Source organism: Micromys minutus, assembly GCF_963924665.1.
Source record: "Micromys minutus genome assembly, chromosome: 2".
Lineage (NCBI taxonomy): Eukaryota > Metazoa > Chordata > Mammalia > Rodentia > Muridae > Micromys > Micromys minutus.
In genome coordinates this window covers 80,549,993-80,560,057 of record NC_137971.1, presented here as the reverse complement: position 1 = coordinate 80,560,057, position 10,065 = coordinate 80,549,993, and the positions used below count along the sequence as shown (strand labels likewise).

Sequence of the window (10,065 nt, the reverse complement as noted above, 5' to 3'; positions counted from 1 at the left end):
ATGTCAAGTGCTGGCAGAGGCTCTCAGAGGACAGCTGTCCCTGGCTTGGCAAAGGGGATGGAGGGTGGGAACAGAAAGGGAGACAACATTTGAAATGTAAATAAGAAAATAACAAATGAAAAAAGAAAATGCCTCACAGACAAGCCTGCAGGCCAACAGAATAGAGGTAATCCCCATTTAAGTCTCTGACAACTCTGGGTTGTGTCAGATTAACTTGTCCTTGTGTTTAATCTGCTTCCTATTATTGCATGGAGTCTTCTCCAACAGTTATTAGAAGTACTATTTTTTTTTATTTTCTGACAAATATGTGCACATAAAATGTAAACTCTAGTATCCTGTTTTCATTTCATCCTTACATCTGAAAAAGCAGCAAAATATGTTTCCTACCAAGATGACTAATATTTATAAACATACAGAAGAGGTATCTTGCAATGAACAGACTTCTTTTGGTCTGTAATTACAGGTGACCTACAACCTATGATGGTCTAACTTACAATTCTTCAACTTTGCAATGGTATAAAAATAATACATAGTCACTAGAAATCCTCCCAGGAATAATCTTCTTTCCCAGGAGATCGCTAAGACCCTCTGTCGGGATGTTAGGCCACCACAGTGAACTTCCAATGAGACACATGAACATAAAGAACACAAGTCAGAGACCAACAAGAGCTGGGTTGCTAAGCCAAAATGGCTGGTAGTTCGAGTGTATTACATGCACTTTTAACTAATGATACTTTCAGCCTGTAACTAATTATGTTTTCAGCTTGTCATGGTCTATCTGGATGTAATTCCTTACATGGAAGACATCTGCACTACTACATAAGCAGAGTTACCAATTCAGTAGCTGATGTTCTACTACATTTCCCACAGAAGCGCTCAAGTCCTACTGCAAATTATTTTGCGATGTACTCAAGAGAACTAAGAAAATCAGGCCACATCTAGATTGTAAAATATGGTTGCTAAGATGCAAGAAAAATAAGAAAAAGAATCATGGTGCCTGGATCCACTGGTATAGAGCAGACAACCCTCAAAAATGAATGCAATCCTTTTTGCAGTGACTAGATGCTACATCAGATCTTCTGAAAGAAATGATCGTTCAACTGTCACAAGAGGCAGAGTCTACCCAGAAGTGGGAGTATTACTGCATCTTTACTGAGTACGTGTGCATGTCCAAGAAGATGTGCCAGAGTACTGGCTGACACTATACTAGACAAGACGCCAATGTTCCTGCGGGATGTTCCCACTATGTCCGGAGTGCATGCACTGACAACTCTCCATTTACTTCATCCCTGCCTGCTAAGTACCACTTCTTTTAAGAACTATTTTTATTTTGAATTTATGGTTATTTTCCCCCACATATATGTATACCACATACATGCAGTGTCTGTGGAGGCCTAAAGAGGGCACTGAATCACCTCATAGATGGCAGCTAGCCACCATGTGGATGCTGGAAATTGAACCTGGACCCTCTAGAAAAGCAGTTTAATACTCTTAACCTCTGAGCCATCTCTCCAGGCTGCTAAGCAACACTTCTTTACCTGCTGTTGAGAAAACAAAATCACCTCTGTGTAGCAGGCATCCTACAAATGTCTGTACATCCTCCATGACATACAAATGTACATTTGTACATCCTCCATGACATTCAGTCAGAAATAAATCAGAAATAGTCAGGAACCTTGAAATTTCTTGTGTTCATAATCCAAGTCTATCTGGTATAGCTAATTTTCTGCTAAGTCCTGATTTCTTTTACCATTAAAATACACACATTTTTACTTAGTTACAAAATAAATCAATGAAAAGGGCATTACCAGGCCAACTTGTAAAGAACTTTTCTTTTTATTTTTAATTGATTTTCATAAAGTAATGCTTGTGAATGATAAAAGCTAGTATTACACTAAAATTCTTGATACTATGCCCCTGCCACACCCTTCTTCCCAAGTGTGCGATTCCAGGCAATCACAGCTAAATCCTCTGGCTTTCTTTTGATATTTAGCTCCACATTTTAAAATAGCATGTTTTTAAATGTACAGTAAGCTTTTGTACCTGTGCTGAGTTCTTTCGTCTACACCCACCACCATTTTGACAGGTAGTTGGTTCTCCCATGTCTTTTTCCATGCAGTGTGTAGTAACCTGAAGCTGGAAAGGTGATGCAGCAGGTGACAATACACACTGCTCTTGCCGAAGACCAGAGTTCAGTTCCCAGTACCCGCATCAGGCAGCTCCTGTGACTTCAGCACCAGGAATCTGACACCTCTGACCTCTGGAGGCATCTTCACACACGCGTACGCTCACACACACATACCCAATTAAAGATAAAAACAGTAATGTAATAACTTTAATCTAATCCAAGCCAGTGTTTTCATCATCACACAAAATAAATTTTGTTCACAATACCATTAATCAGCGTAAGTACAGATTACTATTCATACCTTTTCCTTTTAGCTTTACCTTGTTGGAAACTTTGTTTACTTTCTTCCTGTGGATCTATTATCACTGTCTCCATATGTTTTTGTCTATCATCATTATTCTCCTAATAGTCAAATATATCAAATATATCCCACATTACCAAGGCAACTATCTGTCTCAGTTGCTGGATCACCATATCCAGATATTTAGTCACACATTGTTTTTAGTATTCCTATGAGAATAGATAAGCTTTTTCATCCTGGTGACTGAAATCAATAAAATGCTGAGTATCCTCCAGCAGACAGCACTTGGACTGTAACTGGAAAATTGTCCTTCTCAGGCTCCAGGCTGGAACTGCCTCATCAACTCTGCACAGCTCCAGGCTTCTGGCTCACTATGCAAATTTGGGACTTGTTAGTCTCTCTGATGGTCAGTTTTGATATCTAAGGTAATCAACTTATGCCCCAGTGACCTAAATATCTCCCACCATATGTCCTATCTTAGAGATTCCTCACAGCAAATCTCCTGTTGTTGCTGTTGGTTCTGGCTCGCTGTAGAGGCCTGATTGTAAGGACTGACCCTGTGTTCTCTGGGCCATACGGCTGAGTCCTCACTGTAGTCATAGTGTCTGTCTCAAACTCTGCTGCATTGGATTCCACGTCTTCCTTTTCTTGCTTCCTTAATTCATTTTCCTGGAGCCATGTCTCTAATACTTTCTTTAGTGAAAATAATAATGGAAGGAAAATTGCATTTGCTGCATATTGGGAAATGTATCTATTTGGACATTTTATTGATTGCTTGTGTATAGAATTATAGGTTAAAAATCACTTTCTCTTAGAATTCTGTGATTGTCAGCCCCTGTGTTCTATGCTTCAGTGTGACACCAAGACAGCTAATTTGTGATCCAATGCACCCCACTGTAATTTCTTTCTGGTGCCTTTAGTTACAGACACTTTTAAGAAAATTATCCCTATTTGGTTCTCTATTCTCTTTGCTGGAATTCTACTGATCAGCTGTTGGAACTTCTAAAATGGCTGTCTGAATGAGCCCCTTCTTTGTCTCCCTCTCCTTAACTTTACCTTCGAATCCAGAAGCTTCTAGGAAGGCCTTCTTACTCTTACAGAAGGACACATGTCCTTAAACACCCATGGCCACCACCACATCTCTAAACGTCCTCCTTTTGAAGATGGCCACCAATGCCTTCCGTGGCAAGAACAAAAAACCATTTAAGTACAAGGGTGAAAAGGTAATTTCAAAAACATAAAACTGTTCTCAGCACAAAACACGAATGCTAAACATATTTGTAAAGCAAAAACTTAACTGAATAATGACAGTGGTAGTGTTGAAGGACAGCGTCTGAGACTTCAGTGGCATTACTGCACTTATGCTAGCCTGAACTTCAGAACCCAGACTTATAAAACACATTGTAGCCAAAAGCTTTCCTTGTGGCCACCACACTGCAGAGGACTTCTTACTCTTATGGACTCGCCAGAAGTATCCAGATAATGCTAATTTTACCTTTATTCTGGGTGTCAGTTTTGATGCATGTTATGCGTGGTATGGTTTAGACATGGTTTCCCACCACCCCAAAGCTTCATGCATGGAAAGCTTGCATGACTGAAGTGTCAGGTGATGGAACTTCTCAGAGGTGGAACCTAATGGAAAGTATTTAGAGTCTGAGTGTATACATTCTGTTCTAAGAGGGTATACATATATTCACATACATACATACATACATACATACATACATACATACATATATATATATATATGGTAGAAGTGAACCAGTAACAGTAGGTTGCCAGAATAGGAAACCAAGGAGCAGCAGCAGCAGCCGTCTAACTCCTGGTTTCTTGCTTCCTTGAACACACAAATCTGCCTCCTTGCACTGAGCCAGTTACCATCCCACTTTTCCATCACATGGTGAGACAACCAGTAGAGGCTCATCAGAAAACCAACATTACTGTTTGATCCTTTGAGTCACCGAATCCTAATTAAACCTATTTCTTTCCATATTTCCCAGTGTAGAAGATTTTGTGATAACAACACAAAATAGATTAAGACAACGATGCTTTTCTAATATACTTGAAGCTCTGTATTTTGGGCTCTCTGTATCTGCTTAAAACTGTGGGCCATGAAGTTATGCACTACTCACTGAAAAGAACTGACTTGTGTTTTCACAAAATGTCACAAGAGGGGCTGGAGAGATGGCTCAGCGGTTAAGAGCACTGGCTGCTCTTCCAGAAGTCCTGAGTTCAAGTCCCAGCAACCATATGGTGGCTCACAGCCATCTGTAATGGGATCCAATGCCCTCTTCTGGTGTGTCTGAAGACAGCTACAGTGTACTCATACATAAAATAAATAAATCTTTAAAAAACAATGTCACAAGAGGAGAGGACACTGGTTCTTTCTCATGTAGTAACTTTATTTATCCTTAATCACACTTGGTGATTTTGTTCATTTGCTTAACAAACAGAGGTAGGCTATGTGGTGCACGTCTCGAACAGCTTGCAGGCTAAGGGAGGAGGGTCAAGAATCAAAGCCAGCCTTGGTACATAGTAAGATCCTGTCTCAAACAAAAACCACAACAACCACAAAAGCTCCATAGTGATCAGCACCAATGATTGTGTCTGCCCTGAAAAACAGTACCCTACAAGCTTACAGATAAGCTTGCCTAACCTTGCTCAGTCATCTTGGCACAATCTGTCTCTCCCTGGATGGGCACCTTTCAGGAGGAAGAGACTACAGGAGGGAAACACAAGCTCTGTGCTGGGATCACTTCTAGCCCTAAAAGTGATTGAAGCTATCTTTTTTCCTGGTAGTTCTTCAACTACCCAAATGAGAGAGAGACTGTCCCCACTGTGTGCCAATAAGCGCAGTACAGTCTGCTGAAACATCAGGCTCCTGTCTTTTTCTGTCTTGAATCTCTTTACATAGTCTCAGAAATCTAACAGCCAGCATGCTGCATTCTGAAACCTATATTATATTCCTTTATAAACTTCCTAAAAAATAATATTCATTTTAACTAGTGAATAATTTTAAGGTTATTAGAAAAAGGTTTTTTTAAAACTCCCTTCCTCCAGACAAGAAAATTGAATACCAGAGGGGAATGGGGTATAGGAGTGGGGTGGGCAAAGCAGATAGCATTTCAAATGTAAATACAGAGTATCTAATAAAAAACTTTTAAAAAAGAATATAACATGAAACAGCAAGAAAAAAACAAAAAAGAAATGGAATATTATAAATCAGTTTACTATTCAGTTAACAAATCACCAAATGTTTATAATTTAATTAAAATTTATATCCTAATATATTCAATTGTCACCCTCACTCCCTGTTACATGAGTTCAGCATCCATAGGTTAAATGCTGCCCAAATAAAGAAGCTTTCATTTCTGTTGTAAAAAAAAAAAGAAAGAAAGAAAAGAAAGAAAGAAAGGAAGGAAGGAAGCAAAGAAGGAAGAAAAAAAAAAAAAGAAAATTGAACACCCTTGGTGAAGTTTTCAACGTTTTTGATTTATTCAATGTATGTGTATACTTGTACCTGCATACACAGAAGTATAAAGAGAAAAAGACAAAGACTCACAAGGAATCCAGGTTTTAACACTAAATGAACTGGGAGCTCGCTGCTGGGCTTACTGCAGAGAAATTACGTTTGCTGAGGACTGTCGGAACCACATGAAAGAGTAGGGCTGTTCAATCTGCTTGCCTATTCTGACTAGATCAAATGTACGTAGGGCTTTGCATTTGAGTTCTTTATATAATATAGTCAAGATATCAATCCCCTGTCAGATTAATAGATGCAGGCCAGCACTTCACTCTGTTATCTCCCCCACCCCTTTGTCTTGTTTTTCTGTATTAAAAAAAGATCCCAATATAAATCAGGGAGGGAAAAAAACAGATACACCTGCCTTTTAGTGTTGAGAAATGGTAAGGGGAGCAAACCTTGTAAGAAGAGTGGGGAATTGTCATTTAAGGCTTAAAATATTCTTTGTTAAAAAAAAAAAAAAAAAAAACACACAAAAAACAAAACTGGAGGACTTTCCTCTTCTCACTCCGGGTCACTTTCCTCCTTGGGCAGGTAAGAGTGCTGTAGGGCTCGAAGGCAGAGATTGGCTTACGTGGGTTAAAGGTCAGCATTTCCAGCAGCAGCTGCGCTCCAGTTTCCTCCATCTCTGGCACCACTGGCAGAACGGGCCTAGGCCCTCTGGGGGCAAAGGCTCCTCAATACCATCTCGAGGCCAGTCATCTTCTGGAGGCAATCCAATGAGATCAAAGATTTTGCCCGGCTTGAGAGTTTCCACAGAAGAGAGGCTTCCGACACACATCTCTGTGACGATACAGCCGATGCTCCACATGTCTACAGGTGTTCATATGTAGACTGCAGAACTTCAGGGGCCCGGTACCAGAGCCTAACAACCACAGGCGTGAGGGCCATCTGGTAGTTGTAGATTCTGGCTAGGCCAAAGTCAGCCAGCTTGACCATCCCATTACTTGTCACTAGAATGTTCTCTGGCTTCAGGTCCCGGTGAACAATACAGTTTGCATGAAGAAAATCTAGGCTTCTTAGAAACTGATGCAACAGATCCTTAATGGTCTCAACTGGCAAGCCTGGCGGAGGTGCTTTGTCCATGCATGTCCTTATATCCTGGTCTATATGCTCAAACATTAGGATGTTCAAAGGCTCCAGCCTCCTTAACAAGGCCACCTGCAAACTGTGCTGACAGGAAGGCCCCTCCAGCTGCTTCTCCATTAGGAACTCCCACGCTATTGAGAGGCACAAAGTGGCCACTGTGGGGATCTCGGGTTTTGTAAACCATCCCATAGGCACCAACACCAATTTCAGCCACCGGTTCATAAAGAGTGGTAGCCATTCTCGGAGCAAGGAATCTTACACCCAGCCAAGAGTTGTGGAGGAGGCCCTTTATCTTGGCCGGGGAAGGGTTCCTGCGGTGCCACACACCAGGGATCAGCCCCAGGCAGCTGGATGCTTCGGGTAAAACCATAGACACAGGCTGAGAGCTAAAGAGACCCCCTTACCCCCACCCTCACCATGTGACCAGCTGCCAAAAAGGCCTCGTTGATTATTTCTTTTGCTCCTTAGAGCTTTGTCGTTTTGTGTAATTCCAAGTCATTAACACTTGTCTCTTGGACATCTATTAGAGTCCTATTTGGAAAGTCGGCATCCTGAAGCACTTCGCCTATTTTTCCCGTGGCAACTTAAAACTCAAGTCTTACATTAAGATACTTAATTGATTTTGATCTGAGTTTTGATCGGGGAAGGGGTGGGGAATCTTGTTTCATTTGCCTATGTGTACATATCCATTCCTCATAGCATCTGTTGGGGTGACCATCATTTCTTCAATAGCTGATTTTGGCCCCTTTGCCTAAGAGCAAATGGCTGTAGCTGAGTTGGTTTGTTTCTGGGTCCTCTCTTCTGTTCCAGGATCACTGTGTCTGCTTTTTTGTCAGTGGCCAGAGTTTAGTCACTGTCCTGTGAGTGGTATACTTGGACATCAGGTACTATGACCCTTGAAGCACTGTTCTTTCTACTAACATTGCTTTAACTCTTGGGAGTCTTTTATGTTTCTATGTGAATTTCAGGACTTTTATCTAGTTCTGTGCAGAACATTAGAGTTTTGGTGGGATTGGCAGGCAGTCTATGTGTTGGTTATTTTGGAAAGAGAGCCAGTTTCACCATATCGGTCCCCCTCAAGCATTAACATGGGTCTTTCCGTGTTCTAGTGTATTCTTCAATTCCCTTCTTCAGTATTGCATAGGCATTTTTGGGTTTTGCAGAAGTCCTTCACCAACATATTCAGCTTATTCCTCGATATGTTTTATGACTATTTTTCTTGACTAATCTTTCTAGACAAATTCATTACTGATCTTGTATGTTGGTTTTGTATCCCACAACTTAGCTGAAAGTGCTCATTAGATCTAAAAGTATCAGATCATATAATCTGTAAATATGGTTTTCCTACTTATGTATCATTTCTTTCTTTATCTTGGCTCATTGATCCAAGGACTCAGCACTGTATTGGACATTAGTGGGCAGAATGGACCCCCTGTCTTGTTTCTGACACTTTCAGAAACGACTTTCAGGTTGTCACTAGTTCGTCTGAATTTGCCTTAGGTTTGCCTACTGAGAAATGTTTTTCCTGTTCCTAGTTTCTTCAGAGATTTCCTCATAAGTAGACTTTGTCAAACTTTACATCTGCTGACATGACTGTTTCTGAGTTTATATGCTGGCTTATATTTGTGGATTTACCTATGTTGAACTATCTTTGTACTTTGGAAATGCAACCAACTTGATTTTGTTTGTGAAACATTTGCTCAGGGAATGGGGAGGGTCTCGTTCATCTATATGTAAGTATCCATTTCCCCACACCATTTGTTGATTTGGGCCCCTTTGCTCAACAGTAGGTTTCTGTAGCTGAATGGCTTCATTTCTAGATCCTCTATTCTGTTTCAGTATTTCTAGGGAATTTGGCTTGTAAGTAATTTATTAAGAATTTTTGCATCTATGTTCATAAGGGAAATTGACCTATAGTTTTCTTCTCTGATGTATCCTTGTTTACTTTTGGTTCCTAGATAATGTTCATATAGTGAGTTGGATGGAATTCCTTCATTTCTGTTTTATGGAATAGTTTCAGGAGCATCTCTGCTAATTCTATTTTAAGATACTGACAGAATCTAGCATCAAATTCATCTAAACCTGGGCTATTCTTGATTGGACGTCACTTTATTATTGCTTCAGCCTTTTTTGCTTATTATAAATCTATTTAAGTTATCTATATCCTCCTGATCTAATTTTGATAGGTTACATGTTTCTATTAAATTGACTGTTTTTCTAAAGTTTCAAGATATTTTTTAATGACCAACTAGATTCCTTTTAATACTTGTAATATTTTTTAAATCTCTAATTTTATTGAGTTTTTTTTTTTTTTTTTTTTTTTTTTTTTTTTTTTTTTTTGGTTAGTTTGGCTTTGGGTTTGTTGACTATCCTTATCTTTTCAAAAAAGAACCTTGTTTCATTGGTTCTTTTTATTGCTGACAGACTCATCGTGTTAATTTATGACCTGATCTTTATTATTTTTCTCCACTGTCTAATGTGGGCATAAGCTTATTCTTATTTTTCTGAGGCCGTTAGTGAACATTGAATTGTTCTATCTATTCCTAATTGTTTTAATGTGCACAAATTCATTGTTATAACTTTACCAAAGACTCAGGCTAGTTGTTTTCATTTTCATTTGATTCCAAGAACATTTTAAATCCCCTCCTGAGTTTCCAGTGACCCACTAACAATCCAAGCAAGTTCAGTCCTCATGTTAGTATAGTTTCTGTATTTTTCCATTGGTCTCAAGTTTCCTATTGATTTCTAGCTCCATTGTGTTCTAAAATTACTTTGAATTTTTGTATATGGAAGGTTCCATAAATGTCTGTTATAACCATTTTTTCCTATGATACAATGTAACTCTGAAGACCACTGACTGGGGTGAGGAGAAGTCTAGATTACTGAGTGATGACAGTGGGTTGAAGTCACCTAGTGTTACTATATTTGGAACCATCAGAGCTCTGTTTATGTATGTCTATTAATGTTTCTTTTATGAAACTGGGTAGACTCCTGTTCCTTGCATGTCTATTTACAATCAATATA

The 10,065-nt window shown here is 39.5% G+C and overlaps 1 pseudogene across 1 annotated transcript; it reads right to left on the bottom strand.

Moving 5' to 3' along the window:
• Positions 1-6,456: 6,456 nt before the first annotated feature.
• Positions 6,457-7,279, bottom strand: LOC308417817 (cyclin-dependent kinase 4-like; annotated as a pseudogene). Its single transcript has one exon. The product of its transcript is annotated as a cyclin-dependent kinase 4-like (transcript).
• Positions 7,280-10,065: the final 2,786 nt, after the last annotated feature.